We start from the raw sequence: 16,423 nt of genomic DNA on the forward strand, positions 1-16,423 counted from the left end.
ACATTTTGTACAAAAGAAGACAACCCTCTACTGATTAAAAAAATAATCTATTCTACTTTGTTGTAGTTCCCCATTTGATACTCTTTTCCAAGAAAACAATCTTGAATACATATTTCGAGGCCTCCATACGTCATATAAATGACTACTTTTTCTGGCACAATTTTGTACATGGTTCATCAACAAGATGCTTTGTTTTACTGCCTCTATCAAGATTAGAAAGAGTAGTATTAAAATCACCACCAACAATAACATCTTTTAAAGAATCAATGTAAGTTTGCACATACTGAAAAAAACTTAACACGTTCTGCGTTAATGTTTGGTGCATATACAGAAATTAAATTAAACACGATATTATTTTCAGTATATTTTACATGTATAAATCTACCTTCAATATCTTTATGCACAAATGTTACTCTATTTTTGTAATAATTACTAACAAGTATGGCTACACCTTGTCTACTGTTATGTCCATTACTATAATATATATATCACTATTAAACAAGTGATTAACACCATTTATATAATCATCACTCCAAAACGTTTCTTGTAAAAATACAATACCAAATCTTCTATCATCAATAACACTTACAAGTCTTTCAAAATTAAAAGAACATAAAAGTACCATTACAAAAACAAAAGCACATAGTTTATATATAATCTTATCCATCATCTTAAAGTTCAGTTTTTTCATTGGATTTTCTACAATGTTTCCCATTAAGATTGGGTGTCACTTTGATTCTACCCTTTCTTTCTAATTTTCTTTCTAATTGCTTTTCTTTTTTCCTCTTTTTCTTTAAGTCTACTACTCAAAGAAAATTTATCACTAGTATCAGGAGTACTCTGTGATTCCTCATCAGAGCATCCCGAATATAAAATATCAGATGCACCTTCTGCGGTGACTTCTTCGTCACCAACTAAGGTGCTTGCTGCCTCAGCACTATCTACAAAATTAGCAATCTGGTCTAAAAAATATATTTCACCAGACGAAATATCTTCATCTTGTATTTTAATCTTTTTACCATCCTTCCCCTCTTTTCATAGCCGTGATGCCTCATTCTTATAACTGTCAGAGTCATCTTCATCATTCACATCCCTTTCCTCACTACTATAATCGTTTTCACTAGATGAAACATCCAGTTTTCTCTTTCTGTTATCATCACCAACTTCCATTTATTCATCTTTGTCATCAACACCATACTCTGAAAAAACCTCATTACTCAAATGAGACTATTCAACCACTGCTTCTTTCACCAGAGTAGTATCCACTTCATCATTAGTGGACACCTCGGGATTCAAGTTTTCAACTTCACCATCTTTTTCTTGTGAACTAGTACTATCACACGAACAAGGATGACTATTGCAGTCCTGGCAAGGACAAACACAAGGTTCACTTCTACAAAGTGAACACAAATTACTTCTCAAATTGCATTGACATGGCTCAGTTTCGCAAACATAACAAGCGCATGTACATGTAATTTGTCCACACACTGAACATTTGCAATTGCAAAAGAATAAACCACAATCGTTGCAGCCAACCGTCGTCGGGGGATACTGATTTCTATGCAAAAACCCATTTACACAAACGCACAATTTTGGAAAACGCTTACATCTGTCACATTTGTCAGCCTTACAATCCTTAAGTATATGTCCTCTATTGCCACAGCCATCGCACTCAATGTAAGGGCATTCTTTGCGCATGTGATCAGGTGAAAAACACTCTGAACACACTTTAGCTTGATTGTTATGTTTTACTCGGAAATATCGAGTGGTAGAACCTACTCTAAACGGCATTGTCCATGGTAATGCAGAGATTCCCTGTGGAAATTTGCATATCACAATTCTAGTGCCATCGACAACTTGTGTTCCAGGGACTGTTTTTCTATAAACTGGAGACACTACGGAAATTCCTTTACTACTTAAGTTCATTGTAATGGCATCATCCTCGATAAATGCAGGGAGTTGCATAAATGAAACTATAACAACATTACAAAAAATAATAGGTACACACGGTATCTGCGACCTGCTAAATCAATACCATCAGCTAATTTAAAAGCGTTTTCTTGTGTATTCATCGTAATATTATAGCATTCGGAATCATTTTTCACCACTGCTAATACAGTATTGATTCCAGTAACATTCTCAATAGACTCTATGATAATCCTCTCACCGCGTATATTAGTATCTATTCCTTCAATGCGGAACGTACACTCTTTGAGATATCTCTTATTTTCGTGAACATAAGTTCCCTTCCTTCCAAATGAATTATTCCCATTCTTCCTTCCGGAATTCATTCCAACTCCAGAATTTCCAGGTGCATTGATCCGAGAATCAGACATATTGTGAAAAACAAATCAAACACACCGCAACCCCCCCCCTTTTTCCTGCGAGCTTTTTTTTTTAGCTTGGATTCAATGCGTCCACAATCATTATGTCTTGGCTGTATTAAGATGGTCCAAACTTTGTTAAATGGAACTATATTCGTAAAGCATTTTGGTCATTTTCCTTGACTAAAAAAGCGCCCCGTGCAGGTCCGGGTGTTAAAAGAATAGGCATGCAGCAGCGCTAAGCTTGTCGTAAAAGGCGACTAAATAGTGCTCAGAAACCTAGCCGGGGGCTAGGCGCTCTGCCCACAGAGCAACTGGGATGTGTGCCCCAGGTGGTGGAATGGGGTACCCCTGGCATGTTACATGCTGGGGTTGTCAGGCTATAATACGGAAAACCTGACCGCAAACCATAGTGGTGCACCGTGTTGGGAAAAATGCCACGTTCCTCGCACGTTAAAGAACCCTGCTGTGGTATTCGATAGGAGTAGGAACCTTTGCGCTCCGCCACAGGAGGCTAAATTGCCCGACCTTACCCATCCCCCTTTTTCCAGTGGCAATCAAAATTTGTCGACCCTATTATCCTTGTGACCCATCCTTTTTTTTCATTTCATGTTCATTGTCTGAATATAGCTGAAATATTGCTGCTCGGACGTTAAACCCCAACAAACAAACAAACAAATTGACTAAAATAGCAGATCAATTTATAACCCGAATGTACAGCAACATATTTTCTACACAATTACTGTAGATAAATACCGCAGACAATTTTTTTTCTACTGGTTTGTGCAATTCTTGATCGAAAATATCCATTATACTCGATCTCCTATACGATTCGTTTTTTGAATACAATTATACGATTTCAAGGTACCAAAAATATAGCTAGTGCGGGTGGGGTTCGAACCCACGCGGACATACGTCCATTGGAACTTAAGTTCAGCGCCTTTTTTTATCTTGATAAAATTTTATTCACAGTAAAACATCATATAAAAGAATTATTGGGCTAATCTCCCAATAATTCACATATCACAGATCACAAATTGTCCTTAAATTACATTGACAGTATATATATGAATAAGTATATTTAAAAGTCTATCACAACATTATCATCAGAGATGCGCAGAACAGGATTGTCATTCAAGTAATATTTTTGAAACAAAGAAAAGTTCTTTTTCTGTATATAATACATGTAAGCATAATTAACATGCTTTTGAAGAACAGATTTAAAATAAGAAATAATGTGCAAAACTTTCTCATCTTTCATGACTAAATTTCTTCTTTTTACAACACAAAACCTTCTAACAGATAAAGCAGTATTAACAAAATAAAAGTTTACTTTTTTATCTTTCTTGAGTAGACCGAAATAACATAGAAAATTAAAGTCTAACATATTGATAAAGCTAGCTGAACTATTACACAATATATTATGTAAAAAGTCTTTAAAAAAGTCATTGAATCGAGTTAAACATCTACACGAAATTATAAGATGTTCTAAGTCCTCATGCATATCATCACAAACTGGACACAATGAATCATCAGTTCAGCGCCTTAACCGCTCGGCCACCACACTGTTACTAAATGTACTCGCCTTGTGGTGCACATTTGTTAATAGAATAGTGATGAATATAAATTATTAATGGGATTTCAATTAATGTAACTTGGTACCAAATATTTGTGTTTGTTATGAAATGGTCTCAAAATAATCGTATGGGTATTTTATTTTTTGCTGACAATATCCGTAAACGTGCGTTAAGTTTTCTATGCAAGCTTGAAGGGTGAAGAACCGATCATAGTTTATTATGTTGATGTATGCATACATATTTTACTCAATTAAAATAACACTAGATGAAAAAATTAAACATTTCTTAAACGTTTTTTGTTGACTTCAATTTCATAACTTAATTTTCTGATGTCACTTTAGCGTCCATGACTTCTCGGATGCATTTGTTTATATCAAAAAATGAATTTGTAATATTTAAAAATCAATTTGCAATATTGCAAAATATTTTGTTGGATTTTTCTTTCAATATTTTGCCATTTTTGGGGCAAATGTGGCACAGTCAAACTTTATAGTTTGCATATTTTATATACAGATGCTTTTGTTATATGCTTAAGCCAAAAACAAATATCTTTATTGTGTGAATATTCAATTGCAAATAGAGTTTGTCAAGTCCTATTCTAAAATTATAGTTGAACTGGACCATTATTTTTAAGCTCTCCTCTTTGCACCACTAACATACCTTGTGTTTCAAAGGTAATCAAGGGAACCAATGTAATAGCGGCAATCAAAGGAATGTAATTCAGGGACAAAGACCAGACATGAAAAACAGACATACACAACAAAGAACATAAAGTAACTAAAATCATACATACAAAGTAACAAAAGCAAATGAGCAACTCAGACTACACTAAAATTGTTACATTTTTTGAAAGTTCAACGACAGCTTTCTCCACAATCTCTTAATTAATTTTGATTAAACTTACCCCCAGCATGTTGGACTTAACATTGAATGTTACTTATGTGCATTACAAGATAACTGCTTTAAGGATGCTTGCAATGAAAATTAATTCAACTAAATTGAAAGGTACCATATGTATTATGCAGAATTGTTTTTCACCATTTCAGGGACCAGCCACCTGCTTGCCTCTATGTATATGCAAACTTGATAGCTAATCATATCAGGTATACACTGTTCTCCAGAATTTTTGTACTCCTGTTTTTTGAGACGGACATATTATAGCATACTGGTGTCCTTCCATCTGTTCATCATACTTTGCACAATAAATCAAAAGTGCTGCCACCAACTTATATAGAAAGCACTGTATCTGCATGTCTGTTTGTCTGTTCATGTTATCTTTCAGATGTCTGATTGCAAGTAATTTCAGCTGTTGATATTAGAAATGAACATATATCAAGTAAGAAAAAATAAGATCACTTTAATTACAAATAAAATGAAATTGTAAAATATTTTATATATTTTGTTTGCATAAAGATTTTTACTTGTTTTATTCTACAGAGACGAGAAAGGAAGCATGTTTCATGGGTTGAAGCTGACCAAGAAGAAAAAGAAGTGCCAAAAAGCTGATTATGGACCTGAATTTAGACTATCATTAGAATTTTTATAATTTATTTAAATACTAAGATAAAAGTACTGCTCATACAGCATTCTAAGTTTATATTCTTAAACAGCATATTTATAGTCAGAATGTCTTTGAATATTTTGTTCTATTTTGTTGTTTTACATTTGTGGTTGATTAGTGAATTTTAAAAGCGATTTCATTTCAAAGCTATGAAAGATTAAAAACTTCAAAAACATCCCAAACAATACAAAAAACCTCTCTCTTTTAGTCATTTAGCTTTTTTATTCATACTGCACAGAAGAAAAATGCACTAAGTGAATATGTAAGGCATACACTCTCTATGACTATCATTGTATTTTAACACAAGATATCCCATGGAAAAAAATCCCATGGTAGAAATTAAAATCCCATGGGAGAAAAAAGAATCCCATCGGACACCAAAAAATCCCATGGGATTTCATGAAATCCTATGGGATTATGAAGAATCCCATGGGATAAAAAAATTCCATGAATTTAAAATTGTAACTACAAATTTATTTCAGTTAATATTGTAAAACAAAATGCATTTTATTAAATCCCATGCAAATCTGCATCCAATGGTTACTCACATGACATGGTAGGTTGCAGAAAAAGCTGCACAGGATTTGCAATTTAGTGTTTTGCAAATTTAAATTGTCTCGTGTTAAATGATTTTCTAATATTAAAAAGTCGTTATTGAATACAAAAATTCCATTTTCTAAAATTAGAAAATTAATATTTGCATATTAAAAAATCTTTTTTTTTAATATTAGAAATTCAATTGAATTTTTAATATCAAAAAAGGGTTTTGTGATATTAGAATCAAAATTTGTAATATTAGAAAATGAAGTTGTAATATTATTCTATTTTTTGTTAGAAAACACTTATTTTGTATATTAAAAAACATGCTTTTTGATATTACAAAATCATTTTTATACGCCCGTCTAGGACCTTATACCGTTGTCCATCCGTCCGTCCGTCTGTCGTCCACACTTCGGACAATAACTCAATTTTTTATGAAACTTTGGTCAATAATTCATATCTATTGACGTAAGCTACCTTTCGATTTTTAAAAATTTCAGATTGATCGTTTCCGTGTTATGAATTTATATATTTAAAAAGAGGGATTTTTCAAGTTTTCGCACAATTACTCAAAAACACTTTCACCAACTTTTATGAAACTGGTGAATTGTTAATATCTATTGAAGTAAGCTCTCTTCCGATTTGTATAAATGTCAAATTTTACGTTTCCGTGTTATGAAATTTTACTCTTTAAAAAAAGGCGGAAACGCCAAGGAAATTTTATTAGTTGAAAAATCGTCGAAAAACGGACCATTTGTTATGATGATTGACTAATAAATATAAAAGGTACTTGATAACCTTGTCAGAAAAGTGTGTTTTGAATAAGATAGAAATGTACGGGGGAAAATCAAGACAACAAACTTAGTTAAACTTGAGGTAGCCTTGATAGTACCAAATTTTTTGTGCATTTTTATTTTATTTTATTATTAATTTTTTTTTGGGGGGGGGGGGTTATTTGGCAGGGCTTACAGTATTTCTATTTAATCATAGGAATTCATTAGAAGTATAAGGACAAGTTAAAACGGCAACGGGCGTATCATGCGCTTAAAATGATTGATTGATTGTTGGGGTTTAACGTCCGAGCAGCAATATTTCAGCTATATTCAGACGATGAACATGAAATGATGATGAAATGAAAAATGGGATGGGACACAAGGATACTGGGGTCAACAAATTTTGATTGCCACTGGAAATAGGGAGAGGTGGGTAGGGTCGGGCAATTTAGCCTTCTGTGGCGGAGCCCTATGGTTCCTACTCCGGGAGAATACCACAGTATGATTCTTTAACGTGTTAGGAACGTGGCATCTTTCCCAACACGGTGCACCACTATGGTTTGCGGTCAGGTTTTCCGTATTATAGCCTGACAACCCCAGCATGTAACACGCCAGGTGTACCCCATTCAACCACCTGGGGCACACAAACAGAAAACATTTTTTAATATTATGAATTCATTTTGTAATATAAAAAAATCATTTTCTAATATTACAAATTCCTGATTTAGTAATATTACAAAATATCACACATTTAATAACATTACAAATTGAATTTGTAATATTAGAAATGAATTTCTAATATTAAAAAATCACTGTGCAATATTGCAAAGTCAGCCACATTTTTTAATATTACAAAATGATTTTCTAATATTACAAATATAAGAAAATCAATTTCTAATATCAAAAAATCAATTTTAATATTAGAAATTCAATTAAATTTTTAATACCAAAAATGATTTTTTTTTTTCATAATAAAAAGAGGTTTTGTAATATTAGAAATCAAATTTGTAATATCAAAAAAATGAATTTGTAATATCAAAAAATTCATTTTTTTAAATATTAGAAAACACTCATTTTTGTCCACTTGGGCTTGCCATACAGGTCCATGCTGCGTGGCATGTCTGCTGGTTTCAGTTACCAAGTTTTGGATCATTTCATCATTGAAAAATAATTTAAAGAAGTTTAACTCATTCGCAGTTGATCACAGATTGTGAGTTGTGCCAGTATTTTGGATGAAAAGGGCTATGTCAATGCGTCATTTGGCTCATTGTTTGGAATGTTTGGGATTTCATCGACATTTTCATTTTCTTCATCGGATGGAATTGAACTAGGATTTATTGATGTGTCTAGAGATTCATCGTCGCTACTTTGCTGCCATTCCTCGCCTCTATCAAGATCAGGATCTTGCTCAATTTCCGAAAAATCAGACATGACGTCAGCCATGAGGGCAGCCATTTTTATCAAAAATTTCTGAACCGGTAATGGTCTGCTGTTAAAAAGTACCGTTCAAATGCCCTTTTAGCGTGATTTCATTACTAGAAAATACTGCAAAAATACCCGATCACACATTCATGTTATTTTTTTTTTTTTTTTTTTTTTTATTGTTCTCAAAACGGACTTATCGCAAAGTTACAAGGTTACAAGCTTTCCAATGCAATTTGTAGAAATGTGTAACTGCGTGTCAGAGGGGTACATATATGTGTAAAAATGTGTAACCGCGTGGAAAAGCGGTATGTGTAAAAACGTGTAGTTGCGTGGCAAAGTATCAATGCGATTATGTGCACTGAAAATAAAACTTTTAAACCATAAAACGAAGTTAATTTGGGTTTTGTCTGGAGAGTTAAAGCATGCTTGTGATCACTAAATTAGGATCTTTAAAAATGCTATGTACAAATATTTAGTTTTTACTTAATATCATAATAGTTGCGGGCTGACCAAATTTCATTTTTTATGAACTTGTTAACCTCTTAACAGCTAGAGGAGGAGAGAAAGAACCAGGTTAAAGGGTCTTGGTATTTATAACAAATAGCCGAGCGGAGCAAGGCCTAGATTTGTTTTTGATAAAATTTGTGGAAATCAAACTACCGTGCTAATAAATATATATACATTTCCTCATATATTTTTAAGAAGACACATGCCCCCTGCGCCACCTAAGAAACCATCACTGCTTACTTCAAAAGACACAACAGGGTACCGAATAAAAGGTCTGATTTATATTTACGTCGTAATCTTTAATTAAACAATAGAACTTTTACTTGAATTACAAATCTTGTGTCACGTAATGGAGCAACCATTTGATTTTACTTGCGATGGGTTAAGATGAAATTTTCTATCATACCTTTTATTTGGAGAAAATATAGGTACTGTATTTTTTCTCCTAGATTGATACAACGTATGCAAACTGTAGGTTTACATTCTTTACAAAAACATGTATAATGATTACGCTTTTCAACACAAAGATTCTTCCTATACAGTAGTAAAAAGTCTGAAATTATCACCCTTTGCTAGAACAAACAAGTTCAACATTTACTTTCTTTTTCTTGTTCGCAGTCCGCTTGAATTCAAGATGACAAGATGACTTTGCAATTTTTCATTTGCAATTTGGGGGTTTATATTTGAGTTCATATTCTAATTAGGATGTACTGTTGCTACTAATTTTCGTCCAAAATGAAATTATGTTACAATACTTTTTGATTGAATCTCTTGATTCTATAACTGGCGGACATCTTAGAGATTATTTACATTGCCGTATCAATACACTAAATACTATTCAAAATGAAATATTTTGGAATTACCCCCACAATATAAAAAAAAATTCTATACTTTAAAGTGAATCCTTCCTGTCTATACACAAATGTAATAATATAAAAATTAAGTCTGTTGCAGATTTTGGGTCAATGTCCTCTCAAGAATTGACTACCTCCTTTTTGCACAACGATATATACCAAGTCCGATTAAAACCATAACAATGATGAACGCAAGGGCGATTAAAACTGTTTGCCAACCTTTCAATTTTATGTCGCTTTGCATGAACTGGTTAATCTTATGGTCCAAACTGGCATCTTCCACTAATTCCATCGTGCGGTCACAGATGGGCTGGTTTGGCGCCAAATATCCGCTGAAGGACGACATCAACGTACAGTCGGATTGGAGTACCCAGTTGTCTTGATCTAACTTCAGATCATTAAAGACTTATAGAATAGTAGAGTTTTCACACTTAAAGCCAGTTTTGGAAGTGTTATTGGTACCTAAGGCGTTTCTAGACCTTTGAGTGGACCACAAAGCTATTTTTCGAATGTGCCCTTTAAAATCTACTATCAATTCGGTTATCTCTCCAGGATAATACGTTATGACGGGGTCTTTTGAAAACAGAACAACAGTAAAGTAAAACCATGGGAACGTTTGTTGAAGACTTGTTTTGATGTTTCGTATGTTGTTTCCGCTGACAATTTTTGTTAGTTTATGAATGTATTTGTCACAATCTTCAGTCTGACATTTCCGGTAAATGCTTGCGATGGTCTTTTTTGCCAAGACAAGAGTATAATTACATTCTGACATAAGTTGTCCTTTGTTGTCATTACCGTAGAGAAGTACTTCTGCCATTGTTATAGCAGAGCAGCCCTCAGTATATAAACCAATGAGGTACTGGTACATGTGATTAATTACTTCCCCGTCGCAGAAACATACAATGTCCATTAATTCGTCAAAAATTGGCTTTATATTGAACGTCTGTGATTCTTTATTAGTTAACATTAGGCCTATTTGCCTTACATCCTCTCGTTTTTCGTGACAGCTTTTCACTCGATCTTGGTCTGCCTTCGAGTCTGGTCTATTTAAGAAGTTAAGGAAGTCTTGGTAACAGCTGTGTAACTTCACTTTTCGGTCGGAACGATCGAAAATTCTACTTTTCTTCCAAGCTTCTCAATCTTCTTCTCGACATTCTGAATATCCCTGTTTAAAATATGCAGATTGTTGTTTATGCTTTGAACGCCTCTCCGTATGTTAAACGGCTCATCTGGCGTTTTAGTAAGTATTTCAACGACACTTCCGATAACAGGTAAAGGAGTCACTAAAGATATGGCAACGTCCCCAACATCATGTATTTCGTTGTTTGAATATGCGTCTCTTAGGTCGTTTGTGTATTTTACCAACTGCGAAATTATTATTCATGTTGGATTGAAAGTCACAACGGAAATGAGATTTGTTAAAACTATAAAAGAAAACAAAATGTGGACCTGAAAAAGATAACAAAATACAGATTTTTTAAATACAATGTTCACAGTTACATAAATATCAATATATTGAAGATGTTAATAAACAAGAACGGAATTGTTGTGTAGCTGATACATCTGAACTGTATTGAATCGAAAGGAAGTAGTGGATCCAGAAATTCAGAAAAGAGAGATCCGCTGATTGGTCTAAGGTGTAACTTTCCAGTGATTTTCCAGTTTTACTACATATATAATCAACACCTCCCACCCCCTCTTGGATTCGCCTTTGTTTTGTTTTGGTTTGGTTTGGTTTTTTGGGTGGGTTTGTTTTGTTTTGTTGAACTTTGTTTTGTTTTGTTTTGTTTATTTGTTCTTTTTTGTACCTATTAAAACAACACGCTAGGACACAGTTAAGTAATAAAATAAAGCTTATACCTGACCGCCTATGCATGATAAAAAACAAAAATGGCAAAAATCAAGAATATATTCATACTACATTGTACATAACTTTTTACATACGTCCGATTTTAAAATGAGACAAATCTGAATTCACCATGCCGCCATAAAAGAATAGCATGACCACACACACGAAGAAAATCCAATTATTATAGTCTTGGATTAAGCAATTAATTTTCAAAGGATGTTGCTTTTTTTATCGAATTGCGCCGAAGAAATGTGATATTTTAAAAACAAAACCAAGCAAACAAAAAACAAGTACATCCGTCATTACCAGTAACTTTACATGCAATATAAAATGCAGCACACGGTTTAACCATCAAAGTCTTCAATTTCAGTTGTATTTGAGGAGAAAATAAATAAATAAAAATCTTAATAATAATAATACTAAAAATATAATACCTTCATTGCCCAGGAGTCGAAACCGTGCACTATAATCGATTGCACTTTGAATCACTTACAATCTTTGCTAGCCAAGGGTTAAGATATCCGCCTACTTTTCACGTGAAATCGTAACCGTTGGCCACCGAAACGTTGATAGTAGTAAGACACTAACAGAGAAAACATGCTTGTTAAAAGCAGTAGGATATGCTGAAGAACAAAATATGCGCAGTTCAATCTTCATTTACAAAACCTAGTTATGTTGGTTTCTTTAGTCTTTGCGATATATGAATCATGGAATCAAATGTTATAATAACTATCTTTATATATTGTCTGTTTAACTCGATGTGTGTTTTAATTTGTCGAGAAGCTCACGTTTTTTGGTCATATTAAACAGAAGAACAAAAAGAACTGAAAAAAAAACGCAATAGGATTAAGAAAAACAAGCTTTTAAGGAACCACTCAAGTCTCCTAATGTTGACAAGGTAACGACCACTTGTTTTTGAGTGGGACTTGGAAGATTTTTTGCAGGCCTAAATATTTATTTTCAGTATAATAATGATCATAGTAAATATTTTTGCAGATGCCGAACGGAAATATTTATTTTCAAATGAGATCTATTTTGATGATTTGAGTGAACTAATAACTATGAAATTTTGAATTTTTCATGTATATATGCTGCAGATAGTATCTTCTAAAAATAATGGTACATGGTTGAACATGTGTCTAACCAAAACGTCACAAAATCTAAAAATTGTATAATATTATTTTATTTATTCACGCGAACACCATGCGAAATTCGAACAAATTGTTCAAAAAGGCAAATGCTGTTGAGTCGATTTCTTCATATACTTAAAAATGTATTCATCCTCCTCTATGGTTTTATCATTTCATTTTTTCTTTGGCTTAACAAATGGGTCATATATATGTATATAAAACCGTGTCTAACAAAAATGTCACAAAGCGCATTTTTGACGTTTCCAAAGTGACGTTCTGTTTGGGACGTAAAAACTCTTTTAGCGTCAATTTTAAAAACAATAAAAAGTATTGAAAAGTTACGATACTAGATTAAATTATTACGATTGTGGACGTAATGAATAAAAAATACGATTTTAGCGAATCTGATAAAATAATGAAAGAAATGTTGAAAAGAATACAGAAAAAAGAATATTTTTTTGAATTTTTTTTATTCAAATTGGACCAACAACAACAAAAATGATTTATTCTGGTGTGGCTTTTTTGACCCCTTATAACTCGAAAACCGTAAGAGATATCCGAAATCTGGCAGGCAGGATTATTAACGAGGAATCCCATGAAGAATCCAATGAAATAAAAAAATTTCGAAGTCGGACAAAAAAAAAAGTTATGAAAATGTTTTTAGGCCAACTTTGACCCCCTATAACTTGAAAACGGTCCAAAAACACATAAAATCTGCTGTACATTTCTTTAACCGAATTAAATAAAGAACACATTAAAAATAGAATATTTAAAATCGAAAAAAAAAAACAATCTACATGGGTTTTAATTAAATACGTATAATTACCCTTTTGGCCCCTTTTTCTAAAGCGAATAAAGTCCAAATTAAAAAGGAGTCTTTTGCGTTTTTAGACTTTTACCTAGGTATTATCAGAAAGCTCATAACATCTTTAAGTTTTCTGAACTAATGTCAAGTAAAAACAAAAAGTTATTGAAAAAAATTATGTAAATTTAAACCAGTTTGTGTGAAAAGTCAAAATGAAGAAAAACGATCATTTCTTCCACTACCGTTTGTCAACAAATGTATAGATGCAATTAATTTGGCTAACATCCTCAATCACAAAAACGTTACCAACAAATTTCCCCCATGTTTCAAAGACAAATCCATACCAATTATTTCATATTCCTATACTTCACCCATTGCATCCAAAATTTTCAACTATATAAGGCTATTGCAGCACTTCGAGATTGAGGACTTCAAGGCTAAACCACCTGACTGTTCTTGCAAAAACTCTCCATTCAAATATGGGCCTTCCGGTCACGTCGTTACGGGAGACTTGTCCATCATCGAAAACGAATCTCTGCGTAATATCCTTTCTAAAGGTCCCAAGTACCGTGAACCGCGCTCCATAAATTGGAATTATAACTTTAAAGTTCTTATGGATGCCGTGGAGGACTACGCAAGAAAATGGATAAAACAAGAACAAGAAGATATTGATTCTCTGGCAGAGTGGTTAAAGGACGTGGCAAAAACATTTTCTACTATACATGACAAGTATGTTGTCGTACCAGCAGACAAAGCCCAAAGCAACATTGTTTTTGTCTGCAGAACGTTTTACATCCAATGCTTATTATCAGAGGTAGATGTAGAAAATAATAGAGTGATAAGACCTATACCGCCGCTACTACACTCTCCGAAGAAGAACTTGTGGAAAACCATAAATCTATGCTATCCTCCTTCGGTCTCTCTACCAAGGATGATGACTGTGATTTACCGTCTATGTACTAGATTCCTAAACTCCACAAGAACCCATACAAACAACGTTACATGGCTGGGTCTGCAAAATGTACCACCAAACCTCTTTTAAAACTTTTAACGTCTATACTTACAGCTGTCAAAGAGGGTTTGCAGTCATATCACAACACTTGTTACTCCCGTAACAATTGTTAATTCAATGTGGATCCTGCAAAATTCGATAGATCTTTTGGAGACAATCAGTTCAAGACTATTATCAGAATACAATATCATTAAAACCTTTGATTTTTCAACACTGTATACTTCTATTCCACATACTCAATGAAAACCCAGACTTAAAACATTATACATCGTTGTTTTTTTTTTTCAAAAAAAGATGGTACACCTAGACACAAATACATGTATATATTTCTTGGTAGAGATTCCTCATACTTTGTAAGAAATTATTTCAAATAAACTTCCAAATATACAGAAGACGTTTACAAAATGCTTGAATTTTTAATCGTCAACATATTTGTCCAGTGTGGTGGACGCTTTTTTCAACAAACGGTCGGCATTCCAAAGGGAACAAATTGTGCTTCTTTACTTGCTGATCTGTTCCTTCACTCTTATGAGGCTGACTTTATAGCTGATCTGATCCGAAAGAAAGAATATCGTTTAGCTAGATCTTTTAATCTCAGTTTCTGCTATATAGATGACGCAATATCTTTAAACAATCCTAATTTTGGGGATTTGATACATCGTATCTACCCCAAAGAACTTGAGATAAAGGATACTACAGACACCGTGAAGTCAGCCTCATATCTTGATCTACATTTAGAAATCGATGGTAACGGAAAACTATTGACCAAACTTTGCGACAAACGTGATGACTTTTCATTCAAAATTATCAACTTTCCTTTCATCTCTGGCAACATCCCTTCAGCACCTGCGTATGGAGTGTTCATATCACAACTCATACGTTATGGCAGAGCTTGCCGAGATTACGCAGACTTTTTGTATTGCACTAGAATTCTAACAAATAGGCTTCTGGAGCAGTGTTATGTTGCTACAAGATTGAAGTCGTCACTACAAACGTTTTATGGCCATCATCATGATCTCTTGGATCGTTACGGTGTATATCCATCTGCGCCATGAAAGCTGATTTGTTCAACGTGTCATAGTTTTCCTTTCCTCTTTCGTCTACCCCGGACTTGACTTTTTATGAGCAACTCGTCGGGTGTTTCTAGAAAAGCAGAGGACGCTTACCCTACCGGTGCACCTGCTCCATGCCCTCAGTTTTTCGTGGAGTCCGAGTTGCTCATTTGCTTTTGTTACTTTGTATGTATGATTTTAGTTACTTATGATCTTTGTTGTGTATGTCGTTTTCCATGTCTGGTTTTTGTCCCTGGATTACATTCTTTTGATTACCGCTAGAACCTTGGTTCCCTTGATTACTCTTTTAAACATATTAACGACACTGTTTGATCTTCTGGCTTACTTTCTGTCTGTACCGTCACTTTGTCACAGTTTTTTTGTACATTTTGTAATAGTTGTGTTTGTTCTTAAATGTGTATGTTATGTACTTGTTGATTTTCTCTGTACCAATGTAAATTATAATACTCCAAATTACGATCCATTCACATATTGGTTTCCCCCCAATTCATCACCTTTAGAAATTTTATGGCCTAATCATGTAACATTAGGTGATAAACCGGGGCCTCGATCAAGCGGCATTATGACTGGGGGTTTATAACAAGTCGACCTTATATATCCTTATAGTTTTCGCACGGTCAGTGTTAGCACACTTACCAAAATATAAATGATGAAAACCTTGAAAAAATCGGCGAGAGGACTGGGTAACGCTTTAGTTCCTCAGTGGGCCCAGGGCAAAGCCCTGCTGGGGGGTTCATGCAGTGGGACGAAGCCCCGGCTGAAAACGAAAATAAGGAATGATGTTTCCAAGGAACACTTGGGAAGGAAATTTGGATCTGGGCAACTAATTTTTTCTGTTAGGTACCATCTTAATGTGAAAAGGGATGTGTTTTTTTCCTGAGAAATTTCAGAAAACCATGAGAATATTTTTCTCAACACTGAACCTTGAAAGGGGGGCCAAAATCCCTTAGGATCAGGGTGAAACCCTGAACGTTGGTATGTATGCGTTAGTAG

General features: G+C 33.9%; 1 pseudogene; it reads right to left on the bottom strand.

The window, feature by feature from the left end:
- Positions 1-9,195: 9,195 nt before the first annotated feature.
- On the bottom strand, positions 9,196-10,938 carry LOC148616797 (uncharacterized; annotated as a pseudogene).
- Positions 10,939-16,423: the final 5,485 nt, after the last annotated feature.

The sequence above is a fragment of the Perna viridis genome, chromosome 5 (genome assembly GCF_037379345.1).
Source record: "Perna viridis isolate PV_CMFRI_1.1 ecotype Kerala chromosome 5, ASM3737934v1, whole genome shotgun sequence".
NCBI lineage: Eukaryota > Metazoa > Mollusca > Bivalvia > Mytilida > Mytilidae > Perna > Perna viridis.